The sequence below is a fragment of the Ambystoma mexicanum genome, chromosome 3p (genome assembly GCF_040938575.1).
Source record: "Ambystoma mexicanum isolate Mex_15411 chromosome 3p, UKY_AmexF1_1, whole genome shotgun sequence".
Classification (NCBI taxonomy): domain Eukaryota; kingdom Metazoa; phylum Chordata; class Amphibia; order Caudata; family Ambystomatidae; genus Ambystoma; species Ambystoma mexicanum.
Window position 1 is genome coordinate 377,088,663 of NC_090925.1, and position 27,239 is coordinate 377,115,901.

At 44.6% G+C, this 27,239-nt stretch overlaps 1 protein-coding gene across 4 annotated transcripts in view; it reads right to left on the bottom strand.

Moving 5' to 3' along the window:
- The window catches only part of PHACTR3 (phosphatase and actin regulator 3), a 1,074,680-nt gene that overhangs the window by 820,813 nt on the left and 226,628 nt on the right, over positions 1-27,239 (bottom strand). Inside the window, exon 1 of one of the 4 annotated variants that reach the window (XM_069651041.1) lies at positions 16,596-16,927. The exons of 2 other annotated variants lie outside the window; for them this stretch is intronic. The gene's annotated coding sequence lies outside the window, so the exon portion shown is untranslated. Of the gene's footprint in view, positions 1-16,595; positions 16,928-27,239 lie in introns of those variants that run through there. One more of the 4 variants, XM_069651039.1, reaches the window with a different exon arrangement.

Genomic DNA, 27,239 nt, shown 5'->3' on the forward strand with positions numbered 1-27,239 from the left:
ACACCATTCGTGGACCTATCACAGACCACGGTGGTCCCAGGCATTCACACCACCCTAGACTCTCTGGCACCCAGGATGTGTATTGGGACCAGTCATTCCAGCCCACATCCTGGAGGCACACACCAGGCATGTAGAAGCCCGCAAAAGCATCCGTGTTTCGCGGGAAAGTACATGCCCAAATAAGGAAGGCCCCAGGTCGGCTCGACCTGGGGAAGGTGAAGGGAGCAAGACGGTCAGCGGACAGGACAAAGGTGCCTCGTGGTCTGGCCATTTTGGGAGCCAGGGCACCATTTTGGGCTAAGCGCGAGAAACGCGCTTAAAACGCCAAAAGGAGCTCAAAACACAAGAAACGATCGCTGCCACCATTCCCGTCCGTGAATCACTTGCACCGATCAGTTACAATCCTAAAAGAGTATCTAGGGCCTGTAGAAGGCTAGAGACCCAAGAGAGCAGTAACTTAGCTTACAGTGCCCTCTTGTGTCATGTTGCACGAAAGCCGCAACATGATAAAAGAAACTACGGAAAACAGCGTTTCCCGGTACTGACTGTCTTAAGGGCATGTCAGTTTCCCCGTAAGAATGGAGCGAAAGCCCAGAGGAGTGCGGCAGAAGGCTGCACTTCTCTGGCAAAGTCGAGAACAAGGTGAAAAACAACAGCAAAAAGTTTAGGGGTTGCCACATGGAAGGAAAATTACCTACAATTACGAAATCTTTCCTAACACTCGTGGTGCTCCGTACGTAGCACCAAGGTTGTGTTTCTTGCTGCCCAGGCATCTCGTTATATCCTGACAGAATACCCCTTGGCACTGCATGTGTGTGGGGGCGGCTTTCCGCGCCCCGGCCGGCTCGCGTCAACTGCAGCTAGCACCTCATGGTGACCATTGTTGGTCACTTGTTATTGCATCCTGCCTTCCTGCTCTCCTGCTCCTGTTGTGTGGGTGCAGCACATGCTAATGTGCTTAGGCCCTTTGTAGTGCCCTTATCCTGCCTATCTCTTTGTAGCTGAGGGGTATGGGGGCTGTGACTGCAACATGTGTTCTGCCCATACCCCTGTGACCTTCTGTCCTCCCCAGGTTATTTGCCCACGCTTTTGAGCTGCGGCGTGCCCACTCAGCAGCGCTGGCTAGAACCTCGGGAGGAACCTGGATCCACAAGCTGGCACACAAATAGGAGCAAACATAAATTTGCTGCCCGGAGGAAAGAAGTCGAGAAGGAAGAGCAGCGGTGCAGGCATACCAGCACGGTAAGCATACGACCTGCACCACAAGAGATAGGAGTGGTATCCCCCCAACCATAAGCAACACTTACCGTAGTACACGCAGGGTGGGAGGCAAATGGAACAGAGAGGCGGCCAGCAACTCTGGGGAGAAACCAGGGACACAGCAACACGCTGCGCGGCGGCTTCAGGAGCCAAAGGAAGTCCCGGGCTAAATTTCTCAGGCAGATGAATCATTGCCAAAGCGCGGCAGGCTGAAACAGCCAAATCAAAGTAGGGACGCACAGGGGAAAGAGCTTCATCGTAACAGACGGCTGCAGAAACAAAGAAAAAGGGGGACTGAGCAAGCGCGACCGTGCAGCAGGACATAGGACGGCAATCGAGAGTTTGGGAAAAATGAGGTTTTCATCACTCCAAGGGGTAGCACGCCAGGAGGCAGATAGAGTGCTGGCAACCGGGAAGTGAGTTACTGAACAACACGGGTAAAAATGCTAGTACACCGAACGGAACACTGAAGCTATTCAAGGCAAATGTAGCAGGAAGATACATTTCAGCAGGACAAATAGCTCGCCAAGGAGAAGACAGAAACTAGTGCCGTCAGCGGTATAGTCAGCAGATGTAAGAAGATGGACAGCAATGGATGGTTGGGCAAGCTGATCCAAGCACATCACACAGTGCTTTCACAGACATCAAATGAGCATGGTAACACAGATCCGGTGGTTAGGACTTCCACGACGAAATTATTAAAGCACAAGTTGTTGGAATGAATTGGTAAGTACGAGGGGTCCCCGTTACTAGGAACACACACGCCTTATATAAGGAAATATCAATAGTACAATTAACATCCACACAGGAAGGGGTTGGATCAGCAAAACGGATGATCAATTAGGAAGACACGAGGCGCAGAACAAGTCGAAATGAGCCGAAAGGGTCACTGCTACAGAATAAATGCATCAGACGAATATGACAGACAAAGCAAATAAGAGAATGACAAACTAGAATCAGCCATCAGATGAATGCTATGTCAAGTAGGACAGAAGCGCTGCTGGAGCAGCTGGATGGAAGTCTCAGCTAGGCAGACTCACTGTCCGTGGATCTGCAGGTCACTAAGGTGCTCGGGTGCAAAGGCATTTCTCTTGTCAGTGGCGGAGCCTCGTGATAGGCAGGATGGAGCATTTCCAACCCAAAGAGCTCGCAAATCGGCAGCTAACTGGCGATTCAACGGTAATTATAGTGAGCAATACAAAGCGCCCATTAAAAAGTCTGGTTTATATCCACAATGTCTACTATCTTGACAGGCAAAATAAGCTGCGCTAGATATTTAAGAAAAGGGTTTGCAACATCAGGATTAACAACGAGCAGGAAGTTTGTGACAGAGAATACGCATATCTAGTTTGTTTATTACACATAACCTTTTATTGCAGGTATTTTATCACCGAAAGTACAGTGGTTTAACTAGTTTGGCTACAATGGCATTATGGCACTCACTTGCATATGGGCCCAATACAAATAAAATATCATTTCGTGTGCATTAAAACCACGATGATAGTCTTTTAGCTTAACAGGTTGTTAGACGGAATTACATGTTGTCATGTTAGCCTCATTTTGCAATTGGTATGTTGTAAGTAAACACTGTAAGACGTTATTACTGGAAACCTTAAAATTCAACTATTTGATCCAAAGGGACATGATGGCGGAACAGATGAAGGGGTTTAGCACGCCGGCGGCAGAGATCAAATGATTAGTCTGGGACTGCCAGTGTAGCTTAGAACCAACATCCACATGACAACTGGTGCAGTACAAACATACCAATTTAGGCGGAAAGGGGACTGTTTCAGGTTATGTTAGGTTATGATTGATGTATACCACACACGGGTCTTTTGGGGAAACCTGACTGGCCATGAACCCACTCAGGTGTGGCGACATGGGCCTGGAAGGAAACAGCCATTAGGCACAGGAGTGCTCACCAGCCAATGTACCGGTCCCAAACACATCGACCTGGGAGCTCACGCTGACACCCTGTGAGCAAAGAAGGGCAACTTCCAGTTCCTGGCCCAAGTGCCAAAAAGTACAAATCTAAGAAAGACTGCACACCTGTTTATTGGGGAATACCCATAATACTAAGTTAGGTTTTATTAGTATTATGTTTAATAAAAAGCCGCAGCCTTTTTATTGCCAACACAAAACAAGTTTCTGCGTATTGTTTTATGTATTTACTGTATATAGTGAATGTCCCAAAGGGCTAGCTGTTCCACAGCTTATGATAAACGGTAAGGTGTGCGGGTGAAGCCAGTCACTGTCCTGGGTGCTAACAACTCTGCTCCAGTTTGCCTGTACTAAAGGTTTTGCATTTAAGCTGATAGAACCAACAAGATGGCACAGGGGACTCCCAGGCTCTATGGTCTACCACATTCTTCTATCACTGCTCCCTTTAACAGCTCTACGGGCATGTTTGGGTCAATGGCACTAGCAGTCAGAGCAGTACCACATAAAGCGACTCTCACACCATTACTGCCAGACTGGAAAAGGAACTTTGATTAAAAGTATCTTTTCATTTGCATGAATTACCAGGTGCAAAGAAGTGTGGATTTCTAAAAAGATATCTGTTTTAGAGTTAAAATACATTTTACTTGTCTAAAAAACACCCCCGCTGGGAATAGGAATAACTTTTTTGCTCCCTAAAAATCACTGTACAACAACTAACTTTAAAAAATAGGGAGTCAATTTGTCTATCATTTTCCTACATTTACCTATATTATCACACTGTTCGAGCAAGTACCCACATAATAAAACCCACATGGGAGGGCTCTGGGTGCTTTCATATGGACTGGCTGGCCTGGGCTCACTCCAACACTACAAGGAGTCACGAAAACATAACTTTTGGCAATATATAAGGACTGCTAGGCTCACCAAGTCTCCTTTTCTGCCCATCTACACTAAAGGTGCAGCGAGTTGGTTTAATGCGGCTAACAAGCATCACTCTGAAACACTGCTGTGATGTAAGGGCTATAGATATGCTCTGAAGTAATCCCCGTTTGCAGCAAAGGACCATTGTTTCTGGATGCGTTTCAAAATGGCTTGTGATTTGGCAACCTTCAGGCTGCCTCTGATCTGTGCTTCGGCTTTTGATTATTGTCTCCATGTAAGGATTCTGGAATTGTTGATATACACTTGTGATGAACTCTGACAGAAAAAAGAAAAATGTGCAGCTCTTAGTTGCATTCCAGCTTTATTCTAGCATTCTCGTGACCCAAAAGCAATATTAAATATCCTCTGTGACACTGAGCGACTACTACCCCAGCTTGAGAAAGACCGTTTTAACCCCTGGACTGTGACTATGGTACTCGACATGGGCAGCGGATTAAGTGGCATGGGAAATCGAGCCGGGACACACTAAGGGGGTATGACCTAACAGCCGGCAGGCGACCCCCGCCGGCAAGCCCTTTGCAGCAATCATCACTCTCACACCCGGGGTGCGAGGGTGATAATCCCTGCATCTCTTAGCTAATGGGATGCCTGGCGGGAGTCCGCACCACACCTTTTCACCCTAAATTGGCTGTTGGCCCCCACTAGGTATCTCTTTAACTGAAATATGCAGGGATAATGACACTCACACCCCGGGGAAGAGGGTGCTGATCCCTGCAATCTCTCAGTTAAAGGGATGCCTGGTGGGAGTGAGCACCCTCCCCCTTTTCTTTCTTAATGGTGGTGCCGACCCTCGCCAGGTGTCCCTTTAATAAGAGGTGCAGCGATCATGTGATTGCTCCATCTCTTAATTAAAGGGACTCCTGGTGAGGCCCACGCCACCTTTATGGAACAAAAGACAAGGCCAAGGCCTTTTTCCTAAAGCCTGAAGCTCTCGCGCATGAGTGAGCTTCAGGCTTTAGAAAAAAGCCTTGGCCTGCACTCATCATCTGGGGCTACCAGGGACTTTAGGGAGACCCGGCAGCACCCCGTCTCTGAAACATATTGTGGAGACTGCCGGCACCCTTAAAGCCCTGCGTATGGGTGACATGCATGGCTTAAGGAAACATGGGGCTGATGGTATGCGAGGTCTACCCACTCCAGTTAGGAGCCACGGTACCAATATTTTTCAAGAAACAGTGCTTTGTTTGCTCCCAACCATATTTTTTAAGGCAGTATGGGTGCACTTCTATCCCATAAGAAGGAAGGAGCCAGAATGCTAAGGCCTGGCCAAAAAGGTTTCTAGCACACTTGTTCTAGGGTAAAATAACGTTGGTGTAAAATAGTGGTGTATGAGATATAAAAGTCAAGTATTGTATGCAACGCATAATATCAACATGTACCAATTTGGTCACTTCGAACTTTAGGGGAAAAGGAAATTAAGAGACGGAATGAATCAAGGAATGACGTCAAGTGGAGACGGCAGCATTTGAGTTCAAATTGGTTCAGTAATTAATAGTTTAGCCAAACCAAGCCCACATCGCCTGCCCTAGATTGTATTTCTTGGATTTATTTAAGATAAACTCGAATGCTTTGCTCAGAAACGCTGCACACACAAGCAACATAAGAGCAAGCAGCACAACCCCTTGGTAGGGTGCTATGCAGCAAGGCAAGATCACCTGCCCTGGTGACCTGGTGAGCTGACTCTGAAGGTAACGACCCGACTGCCCAGGTTAAGGGCCCAAGTGATGTGAGGGTTCCTTAAGGAGGGCCACACTGCACCTCTGCTGGCAGGAGTGGCCTGCCAGGGTGAATAAAGTCACCATTAGCCACAGGGATCCACAGACTAAGGTGCCCAGGGCTCTTTCCAAATAAAAAAAATTTAATCAGAAAGCTATCTGTGCCATAAACCAATCCACTACATACCGCTGAAGTGCATTTTTATCGTTGATGACAATTACATTATGAACATGAAAACATGAATATTTTAATGGTTGTGTCATCACATTGTAATGGTGTATTTTTTCTTATTGTAAATTTTTGATGTATTGACAGTAGAATTGATAACATTGTATTAATTGAAAAAGTTGATTTATTTCGACTATATTCAATAAAAAAAAATTAAACAAAAAAAAATGTACTTTAGTGGCCCAGCGGTTATACGCGGTTTCACCTACATTATAAAAGTGGACTGTTTGAGCGACACATTTTGATCATGGTCATTAAATAATTTTTCCTTTCTTATCATTTTGGGTCCTCCCACACCGTACTTGCCCCTTTCCTTACCATGCCCGTCCCCCTTTCTCTCGCCCCACCATCCCTCTTATCCACCTTTCTATCTATCTTTGTTTGGTCGTGGCAATCAAATTGCCATAACCAAACTGTGCACTTTTAAAATCTTGTAGGTCAAACAACTGCAGAGCAGCCGCCTTCCTAGCTAGTGATGGCAAGAATGTATTTTACTTGTGCTTTGGTGTCAAGAGAACCTTTCACAAAAATTAGAACTCCAAACCCAATCCGAATTCATACCAAATTCACAAAACAGATCATATAAAACGCATTATACATAACTACTTCATAAATATTCCAGTAAGTAATACTTATTTTAAAATCCTTATTCATAATGAGAAGAAACTTCACCCAACATCTCCTGCACTTTGATAAGAAATTAGATAGCTGCAATGATTAGTGGGATTTGCTGACCGTGCATTTTGCTATGACAAAAGCAGAGTAAATTAACTGTGTTATTATGTACAAAATGGTTAAATATCTCTGTTCACGTGGCTTGTGTACCTTACTTTCCACCGCAAGGATTTTTAAAGTTTCCGCTGAGCAACAATAAGGCATAACCTCCACATTCGAGAAACTTTTGCTAGGCACCGCCTGGTCCCATAGTTTCGAGCATAGGAATCAAGTTTAGACGGCAACGCAAATAAAGATCGATATTCACTTAATGGAAATTTCCATAGATAATGTTGAATCTGATGTATTTAATAATAGTAGAAAACGTTGAGGCTGTCGATATCTTCAACTGCTAGTCATAATTCAATTGTTTCTTTTTTAACAGTTTCACATGATTGAGAATATCAGTAATATTTAATCCTATTTTCACAATAAACATTTCACAATTTGTCATGAACGCTCTAACCATTGTAGACAAGTTTTTAGCATAAATCCGATTAATATCAGCGTGCAATGCAGGGATCGAAATGAGGATTCATTTAGCAGGAGCTAAAAGCAGCTCCTGGGTGTTTGGTATCAACTAGTAAGCAGGAGCTACATCTGAGGAACCCATAGCTTTTATATTGCGTGGCGCAAGTTCAATTCCCATAAATGCAAACTATAACTTTGTGTCCAGGATTCAAAATCTCACAAAGGTATGTTTGTACGGCACCAAATGGCCTGGGGAGCAAATGTAGCTCTGGTAGCAAGTTAACAAGACTCGCCTAAGCTATTATCAAGAGCAAAATAGCTCCCAGCAATTTCAAACCCTGCAATGAACAGTCTTTTGCCCGTCTTATTTTCATATATTTAGAAAATATCCTCCACTTAACCAGCATAATCAGTGATGCCAATCCTAATTCCAAACATATGGGCACCGTGGGGAAGAAGTGTGAAACCATCAGCAACGTTTTCCACAAAAATACCTCCAACACATTAAGCCATTCCCAATTTGCCATGGACCATATCCATACATTAAACAGGGAATTGTTTTCATTTTGTAGGAAGGTATTGGGGTAAAGGCAAAAATGGTCCATATTTATGATTCCATGTTTGCACTTTTGTAAGAATGGGGATACTGTAAGATTTTAAGTCTATGATGAGGAAGACTTCTGATTTCATAGATTAAAAAGGGAATCCCAGATAAATCAGAATCCTCTGATCGTTTACAAAACATACTCCAGATAAAAGTGACTCTGTGGTTCCTCACCAGGAACCTAAAGGTCTCAAGATGCCATAGTGTTAATTCTAAGATAATTGTTTATTACATAAACTTCCATGGCATTCAGGCTTTGCTGTAAGCCAATGTACGTAAAATGAAATAGAATTATATCATCAACATATGCTGACCACAACAGCCTTAAAGGACCCAACATGGGGAGGGGATTCCTGGCTGTATCAAATTCTTCTTGCGTATCTGAAATACAGGGTGCAGTCCCACTCCCACCCTAAACCTTTATAGGTCGGGATATGAGTAAAGGTCCCAAAAGAGTGTAATTGATCCTAGATCACAGTATCAAAATAACAAGCCCCCGCCCCTCTCCAGTTTCTGCCAGAGTCCCTCGATCAACTATGTCAAAATCTGCAGTAAAATACGGGCACATAATGGTGAAGCCCCCTTCACATGAGCTTATTTTTGCAAGAGGATAAAATGAGACCATTACATTTTGTTTCCTGCATTTACGAAAAAGCCAGTTTGAAATGCTGATAATCCTTCTGACAGTTATGGAGTTCAAATGCAGACCCATGCCAAAAGGAAAGTGAATTTGGATGACTGAGGCTTGAAAATGCAGAAATACCTTCTGGTAATTTGAAAGCACACTTTTGGCTGGCAGACTGAAAGGCAACCATGGAAATGTCAACACTTCCAAATATACCAACAGTGTTGTCAGAAACAGGAAGACTAACATTAAGTGCGCCAGGTGTGCAAACGACAAGGCTGAAAAGAAATATGGCCCTAACTTAGCCTGGGAGACAGGCATTGGAGGAAACCATGGAAAGACAGAAGCTGGGATTCATGCAGGGAGAGTTAAATCAAGGGGATTGATGCTGGAGGTGACCCATGACTGAGGCCATCTGATCAGATCCCTGTCCTTTCCCTATGAGACGATCCAGGAGCCCTGAGGCAGTGTCTTTCACTGAGCACTAAACCCAGGGAGATGTTATGTAAGTAACCTGTCCAACCAGACCAAGTCTTGCGGGGATTTGGTTGATTTAATATCTTCCCATTATTGATTGGGTGGGCAGAAAAAGTTGATCCGAAACATTTTCTTACCAAGTAATAATGTAATGAATTCCCCTATAGCAAAAGGATACAGGGTGATTTTGTTGAAATTCGAAATCAACATTGTTTCCAGTGTGGATACAACTATTGCCTGTTAAAGTAATTTGGTACTCCTAGTTCTTTTTGCCAACTCCAAAATTCCCTAAAGGGAGGGGTGCCTAAAAACGAAATTCTTAACTGTTCACCATTCCTCAGACCATGCTTTAAAGCATTGGGGTGCTGAATGTAATATCTAGGTGGAGTGATGGTCCATTATGAACTGGGCCTAACTTCGTTAACTGCCATGTATAATTGGCGTCTATGTGCCTTGTTCCATAAATGTTTATTGTCCTCATGGAATAACACCACACTAGCTACAGTTTCCAGCTACTTAAGTCTTCTGAAGCATTTGCGAAACAATGGTCTGAAAATATTCTTATTATGTTGAATGCTGATATTTCTCTTGATACTCTTATTTAATCCTGAGCGAGCTAAAAAAAAATAACAAACTTTACTTAATGGATTGGATTGATACGAGGGCCAAATGTCTACAATATAAAGATTTCGACACCTCAGTGTTTGGTCCTAGACGTTATAGAGAACCAGCCTCTTATCTATGCTTGGCACCATCTGCAGTAATAAGAAATGCAATAGTACGTTTAAGGCTTAATATCTGGCCTACTCGTGAGGTTAAAGCTAGAAGAAAACAGACTGCTTTGGATGCTAAATAGTGTCGTTTTTGTAAAAATTATACAGTTGTTGAAACATTGCAACATATAATCATTGATTGTCCAGGACTCATACATTTGAGGATAATTCACTTTGTCAAACATCTTGCGTATTTTACACAAATTGATTCTAAAAATCGTTGGGTTGCATTAGTAGCCACTAAATGTATGAGCATTAGATTATCAACAATTAATTTCTTGATGGCTTTGAAAATGGAATGAATAATATCCCATTTCTTTTCTCCGACTGTATTTTAAATTGTTCCATGAATGTGAGTTTTAAGGATTTTTATGCATTTTCCATTTATAACATGAATATTTTAATGGTTGTGTCATCACATAGTAATTGTATATTTTTTCTTATTGTACATTTTTGATGTATTGACAGTAGAATCGATAACATTGTATTAATTGAAAAAGTTAATTTATTTCGACTATATTCAATAAAAAAAAAATTAAACAAAAACATATCTAGGTGTTTGTGCTGGGGCAGAAGAGTATCTTGCCAAATTAAATAAAGTGAAGTCCCTGATTTTCTTTTTTTATTGTGCATTTGTTAGGCGCTTATACAGCAAGTAAATTGTTTCAAATGCCCACAGAGGATAAAGACAAACCTACTAGAACGTGTGAGTATTCATAACATGCAAGTGCAGAGAGATAAGAGAGGAAGAGGGAGTGGGGGGTAAGTGCTGGAGTGTCCGTGCTCATAGGTGACCAGCAGATGTAAGAGCCAAGTATAACAAGTGCTAGGGGGCATTGAGCTGCAATAAGTGGTTAAGTGCAGACCTACAGTGTTGTTTAACTAGAATGATGGATGTTCTTTACCCTATAAATGAACACCCTTTAGAACACCTTAAGCCTTCTCTGGCTGGTTACACCAGTGGAGAAGACTTGTCATAAATGCCCCCATTAGCAATGTTAACCTCCTTACGAGCAGCAATCACAAGAGATGTTGACCCACTATCTAGTGTGGCCACAGACACAAATTACTGATCCATTAATTTACAGAGTGTTAGTTTTCCTCATAGGTCTATGGAACCCCCTTCTTTGTGGGACTAATGGAATACCCAAACACCCATGTTCGCAATGTTATTTACAAATATTTGAAACAAGGCACCGGAGGAGCTGGTTTTGAAACCAATGAGTATTCCCAACAGAACACAGTTCTTCTCCCGTTTTTAATACCATAGGGGGCTTTGCCAAAACTGTAAACTTCACTGCACAAATGGGCCTCAAATATCACCCAGTGCAATGAGGGGAGCAATCGAGCCGTGTCATTGGCTCATCCCAAACAGCTGACCATGGACCAATAGGAATGCTTTTTTGGACGGTACCAATGGATGGACAGCTTACACATTAATGGTAGCACTCTTGCAGTCTTGCGGTGTCGCTCACTGAAGCAGATCACCACGAGACCAGGAGACTACATGGCCACTCACCCAAGAGTAAGAGGTAAGACTGCCAACCATTCTGGGCCCCAGATTTAGTTTATTTAAAAGCGCTATTTGGTCACAACTAGTGATCCTCCTTATGATAGAGACCTAACCTAACTTGACGGAAGTTTGTGTCCATTGCAACCCCTTCTCTCCTTCCCATTTTTAACAAGTCACCTCACACTCACGGCAACATGCACTAGGAAATGGGCACTAATATAGGCACCTTGTCATTTATGCAACGCTAAGGATTACATCGCTTATAGGCAAGCGAAAATGTGAAAACCACACTCCTTAAAACCACGTGTGCTTTTATGTAATTTACGTGAAGCTGAACCAACACAGCACTTATGCCATAATCACTGGGGATACATTTAACTATTTAGGCAGGATAATGGGCCTACTTCTACAGTATGGAGACGCCCACAACAACTTAACTATTTACTGAAACGTACTAACAGGAGTGAGCAATACACTTGCCTCAGCACAGGACCATTTCATTTAACGCGCATGGGAACCCCCCCAAAAAACACCATGAAGAAACTTCCGCACACTGTAAATATTGATTGCTGGCTACATAGTATTCACTGCATCGGTCGGGCACGCAAGATCCTCTGCACAGGAGCAATAGTTTAACGCACCATGGAACTCCATTAACGCTATGGAGGACTCTCCTCATTCTGTACGTACTGAGCACTGGATATGTAGTTTTCACTGCATTATTTTGGCACGCTACTTCTCTAGCCAACTAACCCACGAGCACAGCCAACACTGATCGCTGGCATGTCCGGGCCTTGTACCCACCTTCTCTTAAATCTGGTGAATTGCACCTAATGGAGGCACTATGAAACCCAAGCTAACCATGGAATTTTTAGCATTAAGACCAACATAGGAGAATTCATTACTACCTCAATCTCTTTCCATTAGGTATCACCCTCTACCATTGCTGAACATAAGAATTTCAATTCCAACCATCCAGGAATACGCTAACCCTACATTTGGTAAGCTTTACTCAACCAACCTCATAAGCTTACACAAATCTTAATTAGACCAACAGACAAGGCAACTAAAGAGCAATTTCTCTCTCTTTTTTCTCTCCCCGAAATAATGAAAAAAAATATCCCCATTGTATTTTGCTAATAACGCCATGTAGCAATAACAATTGCATAATATGACTATAACTGACCGATAAAATACAATGGCAATTTAACCCATCTGACCAATTAACATACACACAAATGCATTGCTAATATGTGAATATGTCACACCTGACAAATGTCACGGGAGTATTAACATTGTTTATGAACTTGTCAACTATGGTCTCTCCGTCAAAATACTGACAACCAATTATGGGCTTTAATGTAATAATTATGAATGTTCCTCTATCGCCACTCACCATGCACCTGGTCACTCATGTCACTAATATGCAGCCTTGAGAAAGATCTCAAGATTGAAACACGTGTCGGCACTAATGGAATAAAAGTATATCACATACTCTGTACCACATATTAAGTTTTTTAGCAATTAATATGTTGGTCACAAGAGTGTAACAGGGGTGCACCTAGGCTAAAACTGTGGGGGGCGGGGCTAACCCATCAAATGTTGGGAGAGGGGCTAACTCCTGAGACAATGGGGGAGGGGCAAATGTACTTGTGCGGGGGCATCCAACTTCTTTACACATTCTAACAAGATTAATTTGGTAAAGTGTCAGTGTTACAAGCAGTTAACTCTACCCTTTACGTCGGAAAGCACACACATTGCCCCCCACTGGAATCAGTCCCCTGATATTCAAGTACTAACACCCCATTCAGATTTTAATTGCCTAAATAGGTATGCATAGCAATGCAGTTGCCAACAATGAAAGGCTTTACATTAGTAATTTCCAGGCATTCGTTGACTGTTCAGCCACCAGCACCGTTTATTGTCTGTGCCCTGTACTGCTTTGGCTCTGTAAGTCAGCCAGGCCAAGTAAATATAACCCAACATTTTGGTTGGGGGCGGATAAAGCCCACTGGTCATTGTGCCACTCTCTGGTACTTCCCCCATCGTTCTCCCATTCAGCGTAGTCAGATTGCAAACATGCATACATTCTGCCAAGCTAAGACCCATAGCATCTGCTTTTTTAATGAAGTAATGCAGCAGAAGGAATACCAACATTATTATTGGTGCCCCATACTTTGCCAAATCTGTAGACAATAGAATATTTGCAGTTTGAGATAGGCACCAAAACATAAAGTTGTTGAACAGGAAACAAGTCTCTGAAAGTCCGGACACCAAAGAGACCTAACGCCAACTGCACTTCACAAGCACTTCAGTGGCGCTTTGCACAGCGAACAGGTCTTTAAAAAATAAGCCAATTCTGCTTCCTGCTGAACCCTTAAAGGAATATTTCCACCAAAAGTGCAAGTTCAAGTTGCACAGAAAATGGTCTCTGAGCATCCACACATCAAAGTGATCTGCCGTCAACTGCACTTGACGAGTATTTACCAACCGTGTGTGGAGATTGTGGGTGTTTAAGGGTGTTCAGGAGAATGCAGGGGAGTGAATCAGGGTAATAGCAGCGAGGAATAGACAGCAGGCTGCTAAGAACGCAGCTTAGATTTGTGAATACAACTTGAATTCAGAGCATCCCTGATTGGCTGGCACACTTAACCAGGGTGATAATGATAGAATTGTGAGAATGGTTTGGTCCAGGATCACATCAAGTAATTGTGTTTCTCCGCTTCACCAAATTGTGTGATTGTGGACAAATCTCTTTCCCCAACTCAAAACAACCAGCATTAAGTACAATATGAAAATAATGCATTTACTGTAACTATTCACTAATTGGTGAATAACGACTCGATGTAGCATTACATACAGCTTCTGGGGGCTTAAGATCCACCGCTCTGGGAGCACACGTTCACCTACAGGGGCATCTTGGCGCTATTGACGGATAACAAATGTTTGTTAGACAACTTAAAATGTACTCATTTTATCAACCTTGGAAGGATGAAGGGCTGAGTGGACCTGCCGGGATTCGAACCTGTGACCTTACGTTTCCTATTTAAATTACTATTGGAATAACGAGACAAGTGGAATGGCAGGGATCGTGTACGCGGGTGAACTATTAAATATGTTAAACCACTCAGGCTCGGAGTTCTGATTCGGTAGCCTGGGTTGTTAGTGATCCAGGTGGTTAGTGAAGCGCAAAGTCTGCTGCAAACCTGACTTCTGGCATCTGCTTGGTCAGTTGTAGAATTGTGCATTGACCCTGCTACTTACATATTGTGAGTGCAGCTTGGAAGCAACAGAGGACTGAATAACATGGCTGGGGATGATGTGAACTTGTGTACATAAATAGGGTGGGCCGGATAAGTCTCTTTTTCTTGGAGCCTAAGGCCGGAGTCGCAGGTCGTTTCCTTATCAGTGGTAGATGATCCTTTTTAAAGTCCTTATTTCCTCACAGCTGGGCCTGCTCAAAGTCATTGGCTATCACGGAAGCTGTCTGACCTAGATGATTTAATGACAGCAGGTAGGTATCCAACACCCTTTAGACCCTTTGCCCTTCATGCCCAAACACGCTATATGCAGATGTCCTGTGGCACTGTTCTCTGAATTCCTCCCTTCAGAGATAAAACAAGTGAACTCGCCATCTCTACAACCAACATACATGCAACAGCCCCAGGCAGTGCATCCAAGCAACACAGCACACACAAGGCTTCCGCCTGGAGACACATGCATCTATCTATGCCTTCGACACAGACCACCTAGGAACAGGTCAGCACACAGTGTCTGGGTACTTTTGAACTGCATGCATAAAAAAGCAGCAGAGCAGTCTTTCATGCTCCCTCTCTCCCCATAAAACTAACTCACCACCATCCTCTTCAGATCCGCCAGAGCGCCTGGAGACCTCACAAATGGCAGCGGCGCACGGTATAAATCCCAGCAACATGACATAGCATAGCATTGCCCCCTTTAATGACACCATAAGAGGCAGAAGAAGAGGAAAGGGGAACAAAGGAAATGCATCTGTTGACTTGATTATATATAGATAGAATAGGGAAAAAAATAGAGAAAAACAGCATTAATGCCTATGGAGACCCATGGCTGGGTCTTTGTTTAACTAAATGACAGGAGATTGAGATTGAGCAAGAACAGTGCAAGTTTAAAGATGAGCAGAAGATGAAACAATACATAGAAATAGAGGGGAAAGGAAGGATAATAGGAGGTTGTAGTTCTAATTAGATGTTATCGAAAATAGTTAGGCAATCTACTTCTTCCTCTAAATCTCGGGTGCATATCGCCGGCCCAAACAGAATACTTTTTTCCTGCTTAAAATTGTCGGTGTAGTAGTTCCGCCTAAAGTGACCACTTTGTATTCCGGACTAATGTTCATTCTGCCTTATTTTGATTTTGCTTATGTAGCACCCTTGCCTCGGGCACTGGTAATTGGGAAACAGGTGTATGGGGCATTGTGTAACCTTGTGCATAATATAATTAACTGTGCCACCAACACAACCTGCAGTGAATGCAATCGAAAAGGGCTAATTAATAGTACGTATCTACGTCAAAGAAAGTCACACGAATTACAAACTTTGCATCAGAGTGCAAATTGCAAATAATCTCGACTTTGCTGTTCTGCTAGTTCTCAGCTGTCCTCCTTGCAGTCATGAGAGCGCCCACCAAGTCAACAAAGGAACACCCTCCAGACCAGACCAGTACACCCACCATACACCCGGAAGACAAGCACTTTGTGTTGGGCCAGATGAAGGGGGAGTGGGGGGCGGAGAACATTCAGTTTAGGGTGCATGCATGAGTGTGCTTCACGGTGACATCACTCAGGGAGCTTCCCAGGCCACGCAGAGGATGCCTATGTAGCACAATAGAGGAGAAACAAGCAGACACAGAAGCAAACGCGCAGGCATTCAAAGCAAACTGTCCAATTATAGCCAGACGTAAAAACCAAAGCCTTACAGAACATGTACATTTAGCGCAGGTGCGTGCATGCAAAAGACAATGCAAAGGCTACATAGGCCAGCTCAGGGGAAGCTGCACCCCGGTGCACAGCTCAATAAGGGAAAGCGGCAAAGCCCGCAGGTGCCATGTGTGTGTCTGTTGGATATATATGGCGTGGACACACCGCTTCACGCCCCTGCTTTGTGTGGAGAAAAGGTTCCAGCACCATCGACCCGATAGCCAAGCCACATCCTGGTGTGCGCGCGCCATGCATCAGCCTGCCCTGCGCGAGGGCGCCCGTACAGAGAACCCACCTGCCACGCGCCCGAATAACAGCAGCAACGCCCGGCACGCGTCCAATGAGGGACAATGGGGCACGCGCCGCCCCCTTACCTTCTCCTCCTGCGCCCAGTCGCCGCGGCTCCCCGTCCTGGCGCGCGGGTCAGTGGGCGCGCGCCGCAGCGCATCCTCCGCCCTCACGCCCGGCCTTTCTCGCGAGCGTTTCAACGGTGGCCGCGTGCGCCCAGGATGACTGGGCCTCCCTGCGGCGAGCCTCTCTGAGGGGAGAGTTGTGTGAGCAGGCGGGGACGCTGCTCCGCGGAGCTGCCTGTGAGCGGCTCTGCTATGGGCAGAGGCTGCCAGCTCGCTCAAGGACCGCCTGCGAAGCTCCCCGGCCCCCTCTGCCGCTTCTGCTCGCGTCCAATGAGACGCGGCCTCGCTCTTCCGCCGAGATTCTCTCGAGGTATTTCCCCCGCGCAGCTCGTGCTAGAGCGGTGGCCTGTCACAAGCCGAGTGCGGCGAGATCACGCGCTCTGTGCATGCGCGCAAATGCGTCAGTCTCGGTTTGCACCCACTTTAATCAATGGATACGGGGCTATCAGTGGCCTGTCCATGCAGCTCTTTAATTCCATTTTAGTTGAGCTGCTTGAATTGAACTACACGGTGGGCCTACGTGGCCCATAGGCAAAGCGTACCCATAAACTAAGCAAGAAATATTCATTTAATAGGAGTGATTTCATCCCAACATCCCAAACTAGGGCCTCATCACGATTTGGGCGGTAGCCCTTAAAAGCGGCGTTAATGTTGTTACAGCCGTAAATGCAACTCATTGTATCAACAGTGTAAGCACAAAATGTGCAACATCGGGTGAAACCGTACTAGTAACCTGCGTTAAAGCACGCAAAACAAAATAGTTTTACCTTTAACAATGCAAAGTAGTACTTTACCAAAACTGGCCTGACCTTATAGAACACCCCATCAAATCCTCCAACATCCATGCCAGGGGCACCACCCCTTCTGGAAAGCCTAGAGAACTTCACTATGCAAACAGACTTTCAGTACAATACCTCCAAGTGCTTGACATACACAGACTAACAAAACCCCCACTACCCCTACACAGCTCGGTGGGCCTCGCGTGTCCCCTAGCTTGGCAAATTCTGTCTTTAGTGATAGACTGTGATTCTTCACCTTGAAATAAATGTTACAAATATCCAGCTGTCTGACCCTAGTCACCTACAGGGGTTTTACAGCTAAACGGGTGAAATTGACGTTCGTCCATACGTCTACCATTTGCTCTCTGCTTCTCTTTGTCCCTCCCTCTCTCTCTGTCCATTTCCCCATCATATCCATGGAGCTCTGTCTGGCAGTCTTTCAATGTATGTATCCTTCGGTCTGCCAGTCTATCTCCGTGTGTCTCTCTGGCAGTCGCCACTCTTAGGCCATGCTCTACCTCTTATCCTCTGAATCAAACATATTTACTTATGTATTCATCTCTGATTTGCTTCATGAATCGCCCACGGGTCGCCAACCTGGCTGCAGATCTTTTTCTCTCCTCTTGATCTTTGGTCTGCCTCTCTGTCCTTCTCCCTAGAGCTTGTCGTGCTCGGGGGCTTCCGCCAGGAGGTGCCTTCTCTTCTCCCCCCGCATGCAAGGATGCCCTAGCACAGTTTCACGTTTTCCGGAGTCCAGTATTTTTACTGAAGAAGAGGCTTTATAAGAACACTGGTTGTGTACTTTTCTCAGCAAACAGACACCTCCCTTCGGCACAAAAAACCCACACCCAACTGCAAGAGCTGAAACTAGACCTGCCTGTTATCCACGGACTCCCTGCTGAGTTGCAGGTGTGGGATATTGCTGGGACGCTTCAGCTCCCTGGCAAAGTCGTATTCTTATTTTTCTCCCTGAAAGGAAGGTCCCTGGCACCCAGCACCACTGTTTCCGAATTGTACTGCCTCTGCTGTCTAAACAATGGGAAGTATTGAGCATCCTCAGAATGTAACTAGTTTATCAGACACCAGCTCAATGGGTGCTTGTGTGCTCCATCTCTTGCGTCACAATGCTGAGCTTGTATGTCCGTCCCCGGAGCCAAAGAAGGGCCTTGGCCACGTCAATACGCTGCGTTAATACCACCGGGGACATCTCAGCGTGAAGTTAGAAGAAACAGCCTATAAAAGGGCCATGATACTCCGTGTTTGCGCTGGAGGCTCAGGTGGCTTCCTCTGTAGTGTTCATCCTAATTATGATCTCTTCATTCTTCTAGGATATGGGAGTGTCAAAACAAAATGGAAAAGGCAGAACAAGCTTAAAAGATTTTTTCTACCAAGACTGTTGAAGAAACGGGTCAATTCAGCACCTATGGAAAGTTATTGGGCAGGAGCCTGGAGGCGGCCATTTTAGATACAGCTAGCACCAGATAACGAATTAGGCCCTGACACCCAGGAATTCTCAGAGCTGTGAATCTCTCAGACATCGTTCTTGGAGTGGCTCAAAGCCACGAGAAAAGAAAGTAATCAACAGTTTCCAGTATGCTTTTCGCATTCGTTAGCAGGAAAATGCAATATTTTCTGAGTGGGTCAATATGACAGGAAAATCGGTGGCAGATCAGGGAGACTTTTGCGTTTTGAAATATGTGGTCTGTGAGTGTCGGTGGCTGTAAGACTTTGGTCATAAGTCACATTTCTAACGGTTAGCAGGTATTTTATTTATTTATTGGTTAATTGTAAAGCACCTATATACATCAAATAGTGGTTCAAGGCGCCACAAGACAAAAAAGGATGGGGGGACAGGAAAGAAAACAATAACTCTCCTTCTAGGCCTTGTGTCATTCGGATCCTGCATGTGCAGTAACAAGAAGGGCAGGGGTGAGGAGTGTGGGGAGGGGGGCGGGAGTGCCGGTTGTGGCAGAAGGTATAATGCTAGGGTGGGAGGGAAGTGCAGGCCAGAATGATGGCATCCAGTGCAGGGGAGGAAGAGGGCCCATGGGGCTAGGCAAGTGCTGAGGAAAGGCCAGGTGGGCAAGTCCCAGGGGAAGCAGGGAGTGAGGACCACATGCTAAGTACAAGGCAGGAGCGGAGCAGGCTTGGTAGGGATGCACACCCCGCCAGGCTAGTCAGGTTAGGGGGGGGTCAGGGAGAGTGGTGTTCTGGGGTACACTGGTCGAAGGGGGCCTGGTGCCCTGTGGGACTCAGAAGGGACCAGGCAGCCAGTCAGTGTGGCGGGGAGGGGGGGGGGGGTAGTAGTAGGGGAGGGGACTCGTAAAGCTTTGAACTGCAAGCCATGTCCATGAGGGATGACGGTCATGGCTGATTTAGGCCTCCTTGGCCTCTCCTATGTGAAATGACCATGTCCCCATCTTCATACAAACCAAGAATCTGCTTGACACGAGTCTGGCTCTTCCCACACCCTGCAGCCCTTTCAGAGACACGCATCATTTTGAAATTAACCCTTCAGAATATGGCAGGCAGTCTTTGCTAACAAGATAGGAGCTATCCAAATAGCGTTCATGTAGTAAAAAACAAGGCACATATGTGTTATTAAGGATTATACGTAGGTAGAAAGTAAAACACATACACACAAAAACATTAGGACTAGTAGACACAACAAACAGACCATTTTCTTTTCAGGAAGTACTTGGTAGACAGTTTTGTTCTAGTTGCTTACATTGGCCTCACCATCTCAAAAACACCCCTTCAGCAATTCAACCTATGGGTCTGAGGCCTCCAATCCTTATAGCAAGCATGCCACTCACTCCCACCTGCTTTAGGCACAGAGTGGCAATGTGTACGTGTAGAAGGCAACCACCGTTGGATGCTGGTGAACTTTCACACATTTGTGTGAGCTGGATGCCGCAGGAGGGATGGTTGGAGTGAGGTTTCTTCTCCAACAAACGTTAAAAATGTATTGTGACAAATGGGGCATTACCTGCCAGCGCACTCCTACAAATTGCCAGGTTGTTTCCAAAATGCATCTGATTGTTACTCAAATAATCAATTGTTCTTTCACTAATATTTCAGCGTGGTTTTAAATATTCCAAGATGCTGCCAATAACATGATGCTCCAAATTCGTAAGTATTTGGAGTGTTGCTCAAATACTCTAGATAATCTCATATGGGGCAGCGTTCGAGTAAATGTACAAGTCTATCAGTGCCGTTACAATTTCCACAATAATATGGCTGTTGCACATTGCTCCTCCTGTTAAGCACATTTTCAATTACCCCTGAAAATGACAATGTCATTTTCAAATTGCCTATGGAAAATGTCTATGCACTTTTACATTGTCCACAGAAAATTAGCATGCCAATTTCTCACTGCAAAATGAAAGCACGTCATGCTACGTCATTCCCATAGAAAGTAAGCACACCATTTACACACCTCCCCTCCAAGTTGAGCATGCCGGTTTTACATTGCCCTCTAGAAAACTGCTCCATGACAGTTGCACATTTACATTGTTATGCCACCTTTGACTGTGCATTTCCTCAATAAAGGATGGTCATGACTATTGCTTTGTTCCAACTTGATTTCTACAAACACATGAAAACACTTGAATCATTTAATGTGTCAATAATATTTTTTTTTCTTTAAATTAAAAATCAGTTGAACTTTTTTGTGATGAGCTCCCTGTCTATTTCATCATACTAAACACAACAAGTGGTTTATTAACGGTGATAAAGCGCAGCCAGTTAGATGGTAACTCTCTACTGATTGAAAAAGGCATTAGTTTGCCGGAACACGTGTCTCACATAGGGCAACTCGCTTATCTAAACAATAAATACGGTGTTGCACTAAGGAGAAATACCAATATCGTTTCAAATTAATGTGTGGCGCTGCTAACAAGTGAAGCAGGAGGTCCTATCTCCCATCCGGTGTTCTAATACATGTTATTGCTCAGAATCTCACACACACTCCTGACACTCTTCTCTGTCCCATTCTCTCAACAGAGCCCACTGGAAACTCCTATCTTAACTCACTTCATAATGATGAAGGCCTACACAAGAATAGCTAAAAATCCAGCTCTTTAAGGCTGATACACAGTTGTGTTGGCTATATGACTTCAAGTCCCAGTGTCCAATTCACACACTGTTTTTATAACTGTGAATGGAAGCACTTTGTACTGTTAGTTTATTATGTGTTACCCATGTGTTCCTTTTAGGTTCTCAGGGTATGTATGTATTTTGAATCACAATCTGAGGTATTAACTCCGGGTGAACACTAGTTGTACCATATGTTGATGTTGTTTGTAAAATATTGAGCTTCCTGTGACACTCTTTTGGAGACTCATATCACGTTTTGATATATATGAAAACAGTTGTATAAACCGCAACTATTGTGGAAATTTGGTAATTCATCGCAGGAGTGAGTGTATTGGGTTCTGTGACCCTGTTCATTTGCTGACCTAGCTCGGTAGAACAGGGTCGTAACCAGGAGCTCTATATAATATAGTACTTGTCGTACTTACACGATCCAAATGACACAAGGCCGAGCAGGATCATTTGTCTTGTCTTTCCTCTGTCTTCCCTGCCTTGTCTAGTGGCTCCTAGAAACACTTGTGTACAGGCGCGTTATAAATGCCATATCATATCGAATGAAATCATAAAATTAATCCCTGAAGGTTTTGCAATTCCAAAAAATGCAATGCCAGTTCAAACATTGCCATGTCATTTTCACATTCTCACAATAAAACAGTCACGTTGACAGTTAAACGTGTTAGCATTTTACCCATAAAATGACCCCACATCAGTTTCACATTTACCCCTGTAAAGTGCCCTTGACAATTTGCACCCCTCATGCCTCATCATATTGCCACTCCCTCTCGTTATTCACTCACCCACTCTACCTAGCCTGGGGTGGACGGGCTCTTCCAAGTTAGGTACCCACAACTGGTCAAAATCCCACACAAACAGCCATCTTCTTCACCCCTTTCCCAGGCTGGGCCGCTCAGCATAGCCACTCAGTACTGAGTACCTCTGATCACCTAACCTTCTCCTGTATGTGCCTCTATTCTGAGAGTAGGGCCAGTGAGCCATGCTCAGCTAACCGCTGTGACAGTCCAGAGAGCAGTGGAGAAGCTCCTTTGCCTGTCTCAGTCTGTTTTCAAAATGGCCTCTGGGTAGTCTATGCCATAAGCACCTAAGGTGGTATCTGGTATCAGGAAATACCTTGCACTGCCCGTATATGGTGGCTTGAAAAGGATAGGACAAGCTTAGATCTTGAGAAAGCCTGAACAGTTGATGCCACTGAGCTTAATCTAGATGACATGTCCTATTGATGAACTTATATGACAAACTCATTTTTAACAAGTAAGAATCTATGTTTAATAAAGTCATCTTAATTCTTCAGGATGCTATTGGCCGAACATGATGGAGGAATGAGTGGCGGAGTCAAAGTGCATCACCACTTGGTGATGTTATTTGATGCAATAAGACAGCGCAGGATTAGACCATTGAGTACGGTTAGCACCTAGATCTGATGTCAGACAATAGTTTGGGGTTAGCTGACACTTACATATTACTTTATGCTGCAACGAGGGCCCACTCTTGCTGTTGGCTCGAATCATTGCCTAGAATTGAATATGTCTTCACTGATCATAACATGATCTCCACCCTGTTAGGGTACTAAGTAGTTAATATTGTCCCAGTAGAAGTGTCTTTCTCATTGAAACCGACCACAGTGCATACTAAAATATGCAAGCTTGATCCACAGGGTCCAAGGAAACTGGGTCATTTCATAAAGTGAAATGCAAATAGTGAAACCAGCATTCCAATAGTTTTGGAAAGTTAAACACAAACATTACAGGGCTTCTCAAGAGAGGGTAAACGAGGAAGATTTGGAGGTATCTTGCATATTATGAAGGTCTGAAAAGGTCATTTTTCGAGTAGGAAAAGGCATCTGCAGGCGTTGCCAGTCATGGCTCTATCCTGATAAGTGTAAGCACAAAAGTGATGGGTGGAAGGTTTTGCATGAATCTGAGCCACTGGCATTGCTCTGGGCAACCTTCCACACCACCGTTTTTTAGCCCGTCTGCGCCATTGCAAAAGGGGTCCAGCCATATGCAAATCAGTCAGGTACTGCCACCAATGGTAGCAGCCCAGCCCGAACGGCTAGGCCAGGTCCCCTCTGCAGGAAACACAAGCAACCCCAGACATGTTTCGGCCTAGAGACCCAAGCTACTCCTCACTGATGACGCCCAACAAGGTTGAAACATGTCTGGGGATGCTTGTGGTCTCATGCAGAAGGGATGTGACCTAGCAGTTCGGGCTGGACTACCCCTTTGGGGGTGGGACCAAGCCTGATTTGCATATGGTCTTTACCCTTTTGTAATGGCTTGGCAGGCGAAAAACAATGGTCTGGAGGGTTTCCCAGAGCAATGCCAGAGGTTAAGATTTATTCTAAACCTTCCAACCATCACCTCTTTTGTTTTGCTTCTATCCTAATAACACAATACCAAGAGGAAACATCATGAAGTGAACACCTATTACTTCAGGAAAGCTGAGTAAGCCTTATATGAAACAAACACTAAATGTCATGAGGTATAAACCAAGTAACATTCTAGCACCTAAAACATCAAAACTGGAGAAAAGTAAAGGCGTCCATTCGATATGGACTAGGAATGGCCATATGATCAAAGGAGGCAGAGGAATTAGCAACGCTTTGTACAACCTGTACAGCCACTTGTATGTATGCCTGACAAATTATAGCAAGCTGACCTAAGCTTTCCTTAACTCGGTTTACCTACCCTCCCGGCACAGTATGGATATAAGCACATGGAACCAAAAATCTTATTGGATATCACCCACAAGACAAATGACTTCCCGAAAGTGAGAAATTCACCGGACAAGGACGATCTCACCATGACATTATATAACACCTTCAAAAAAGAACTTCCATTCATTTTGAGAGTTCTGCGGCTCTACGTTAGCATATCAGGCCTTTCTAGATTCAATAAAATGTGCACAGATTATCCTTCTATCAAAACTGAAAAGGGACTGCAGAAACGCTGGCTGCATTGGCAGAATTGCTTATGGACTGAAATCTGCCTAAATGGCTTATGCCAGTAGCTGTGCAGACATTGCATGGAGACTTATGACAATATTCCAGCCACATCAGAAATGTTCTGGCTATGGTGCACCACAAAAGGATGCACCAGAAACACCATATTTTGGGTAGCCTTTCCGCTGTTAACGGGTTCAACGGTGTAAACTGACACTGCTTGTTCGATGTCTTGAAACTTATGAACTTTGGGACAGATGTTTTGTTTATTTATTTATAATGCACACCAGACACGAAGGCAACAGGGCGCAGGCGATCACGAACATTTTCAGCTTGGGTTACATAGCTGTAAAATTATATACAATAAGATGAATGACAACAAAATACAAAGGCATCTTCAGTACAGTCAAAAAGTAAGAAGGACGTTACGTGTGATTTACAGGTAGGCTAGGGCGGGCTAGCAATAAGAAGTTATAAGTAGAGCTATATACAATGCAGGGGTGAGCCCGTGAGCAAGTGCACGTATTAGCAGTTCCTTTTCTTTAACCCAGCTGATAATGTTTTGTCTAAAATGCAGGTAAGTTTGGTTGCCGGACGCCTACAAACTATTCTGTCTAAACAGACCCCTGCCCTTTAGGGGGCGAGGCCTTACCCTAATACACCGGGCTATCCTTAATTGCGCTATGAGTCCTCTAATTCATGCATTGCCCTGTGAACATGTATTGTTCCGTTCTAACCTAACCGTTAGCCAACTTTGTAAGTAACTTCTCGCAATTTACCACAGATCTGGCAATGACCTACTCTACCCTTGTAGTTATGGGGGATTTTAATGCCCATACTAATGAGCAGACAGGACTTGCACGCCAAAAATGTGGTAGCAGGTCTAGAAGATTTCTCCCTGTCACTGCAGAATTATCTCCCTGCGCATTCTGTGGGCAACACGCTGGATCGTTTTTTATCAGAGACAATATCGACTTTCACTTTGAGCCCTCTTCCGTTGACATGGTCTGACCATGCTCTTTTATCTTATATTATTGCCCTGGCTGTTGCTCTCTATAAACCTTCCAACTGCCTGCAGACCCATCACTTCTGGAGAAGGGTAGAGCCCCTCTTGCAGGCAGATCGTTTAGTCGCTAGTACTAATCATCTTACAGCAGTTGACGGTCTGGAGCCGTGCAGCTCCTTAATCAATGCTCTTATAGACGTAGCAGATTCCTTTGCTCCTATTTAGGACAAGGTTTGGGCGTCGGAAACCTTCGGCCCCATGGTTTACCCCAGTCTTCGAGCCTGCAAACAAAGCTGCCGCCGCCTTGAACATAGGTGGCGTTCTAATTATGATCAAGTGGCCAGAGATGTGTATACATTGGAAGTGGTTCGCTATCACCCAGCAATCGCAACAGCAAAATCTGTGTTCTATGCTAACCGCATTACGTCTGCAGCTTGTTATGCACGCAAGCTATTTAAAGTTGCAAAATAACCTTTCTCTATCCCCCCTCTGGAGGTCGATTCCTCCTGTTCTCAGACCCAATGTGACGCTATTAGCGCCTTTTTTACTGAAAAAATCTAAATCATCAGCCCATTACCAATGAGAGCCAGTTACATGCTAAAACTGATCAGAATGTTGTACTGAAGCCTTTCAATTTGCGCCAATTGATGATGCTATTGTATTTAAGGCCTTGAGCAAGCTCATGTCAGCATCTCTACTGATGCAGTGCCGCTGCACATTCTTCAGGCCCTCCCTCAGAGTGCCATTCCTGTATTTACAGCGGCTGTTCGCTACTCGTTCTCATCGGGAGTGAACCCTGCCCTGCTGAAACATGTAATGGTCACCCCCCTTCTGAAAAAAACAAACCTTCATTCACCAGAGGTGACAAACTATAATCCCCTATCTTTGCTCCCATTCCTTATGAAGCTTATGGAAATTATCATAACCCATTTCCGATCAAACATGTTTCATGTTTTTTGGAAACAGACAATTGATGGGCACAAAGTCTGTCCTGATTTCACTCCTGGATGACGTAGCAATGCTCCAGGACAACCGCGGGGGAGGAGAGCGTTAATGTGGGGCAAGGGGGGGTTGGGGTGCTGATGCTCCTCGGCCTCTCCACGGCGTTCGATACAGTGCACACGTCACTCTTCTGTGCCATCTAAAACAGGCAGGGATCTCTGGTAGCGCGTTGGCTTAGTTTGCGTCCTTTCTCTCAGAGCGATCCCAGACCATTTCCTTTCGGTCCTGCCGTTCCACGCCTTCTGCACTTTCCTGTGGTGTGCCTCAGTGCTCTGACCTTTCACCTTTGCTATTCAGTCTTTACTTGCATCCTGTGGCAGACCTCTTTTCTATATATATGGTGATGACACACAAATTGTGTTTTGTTCGGACACATCCTTAATAGAGCCCTCACATAAACGTTGCAACTCTCTCCGCTATCGGGAGCTGGATATCAAACAAGTGGCTCAAGTTAAATAGGTTGAAGACCGAAGTTTAAGTAGTCGGTTCCCAAACACCGAAAGCCTGTTGGAATGCTGATTATTGCCCAGCGCCCAAGACATCAGTTAGAAGCTTGGGTGTGATGCTTCTTTCATTAGGGTCGAGAGAAGCACAGATCACTGCAGTCTGAAACACAGACTTTGGCAGGCTTAAAGTGCTTAAGAAAATACTTCCCCTCCTACCTATGCCAACCGGTTTTTCAGATCCATCACCTGCAGGTTCTCCAAAATTATGCAGCACGACTAGCTTTAGCTGCACTGAGACGTACCCCCCTGCTCCTTTGG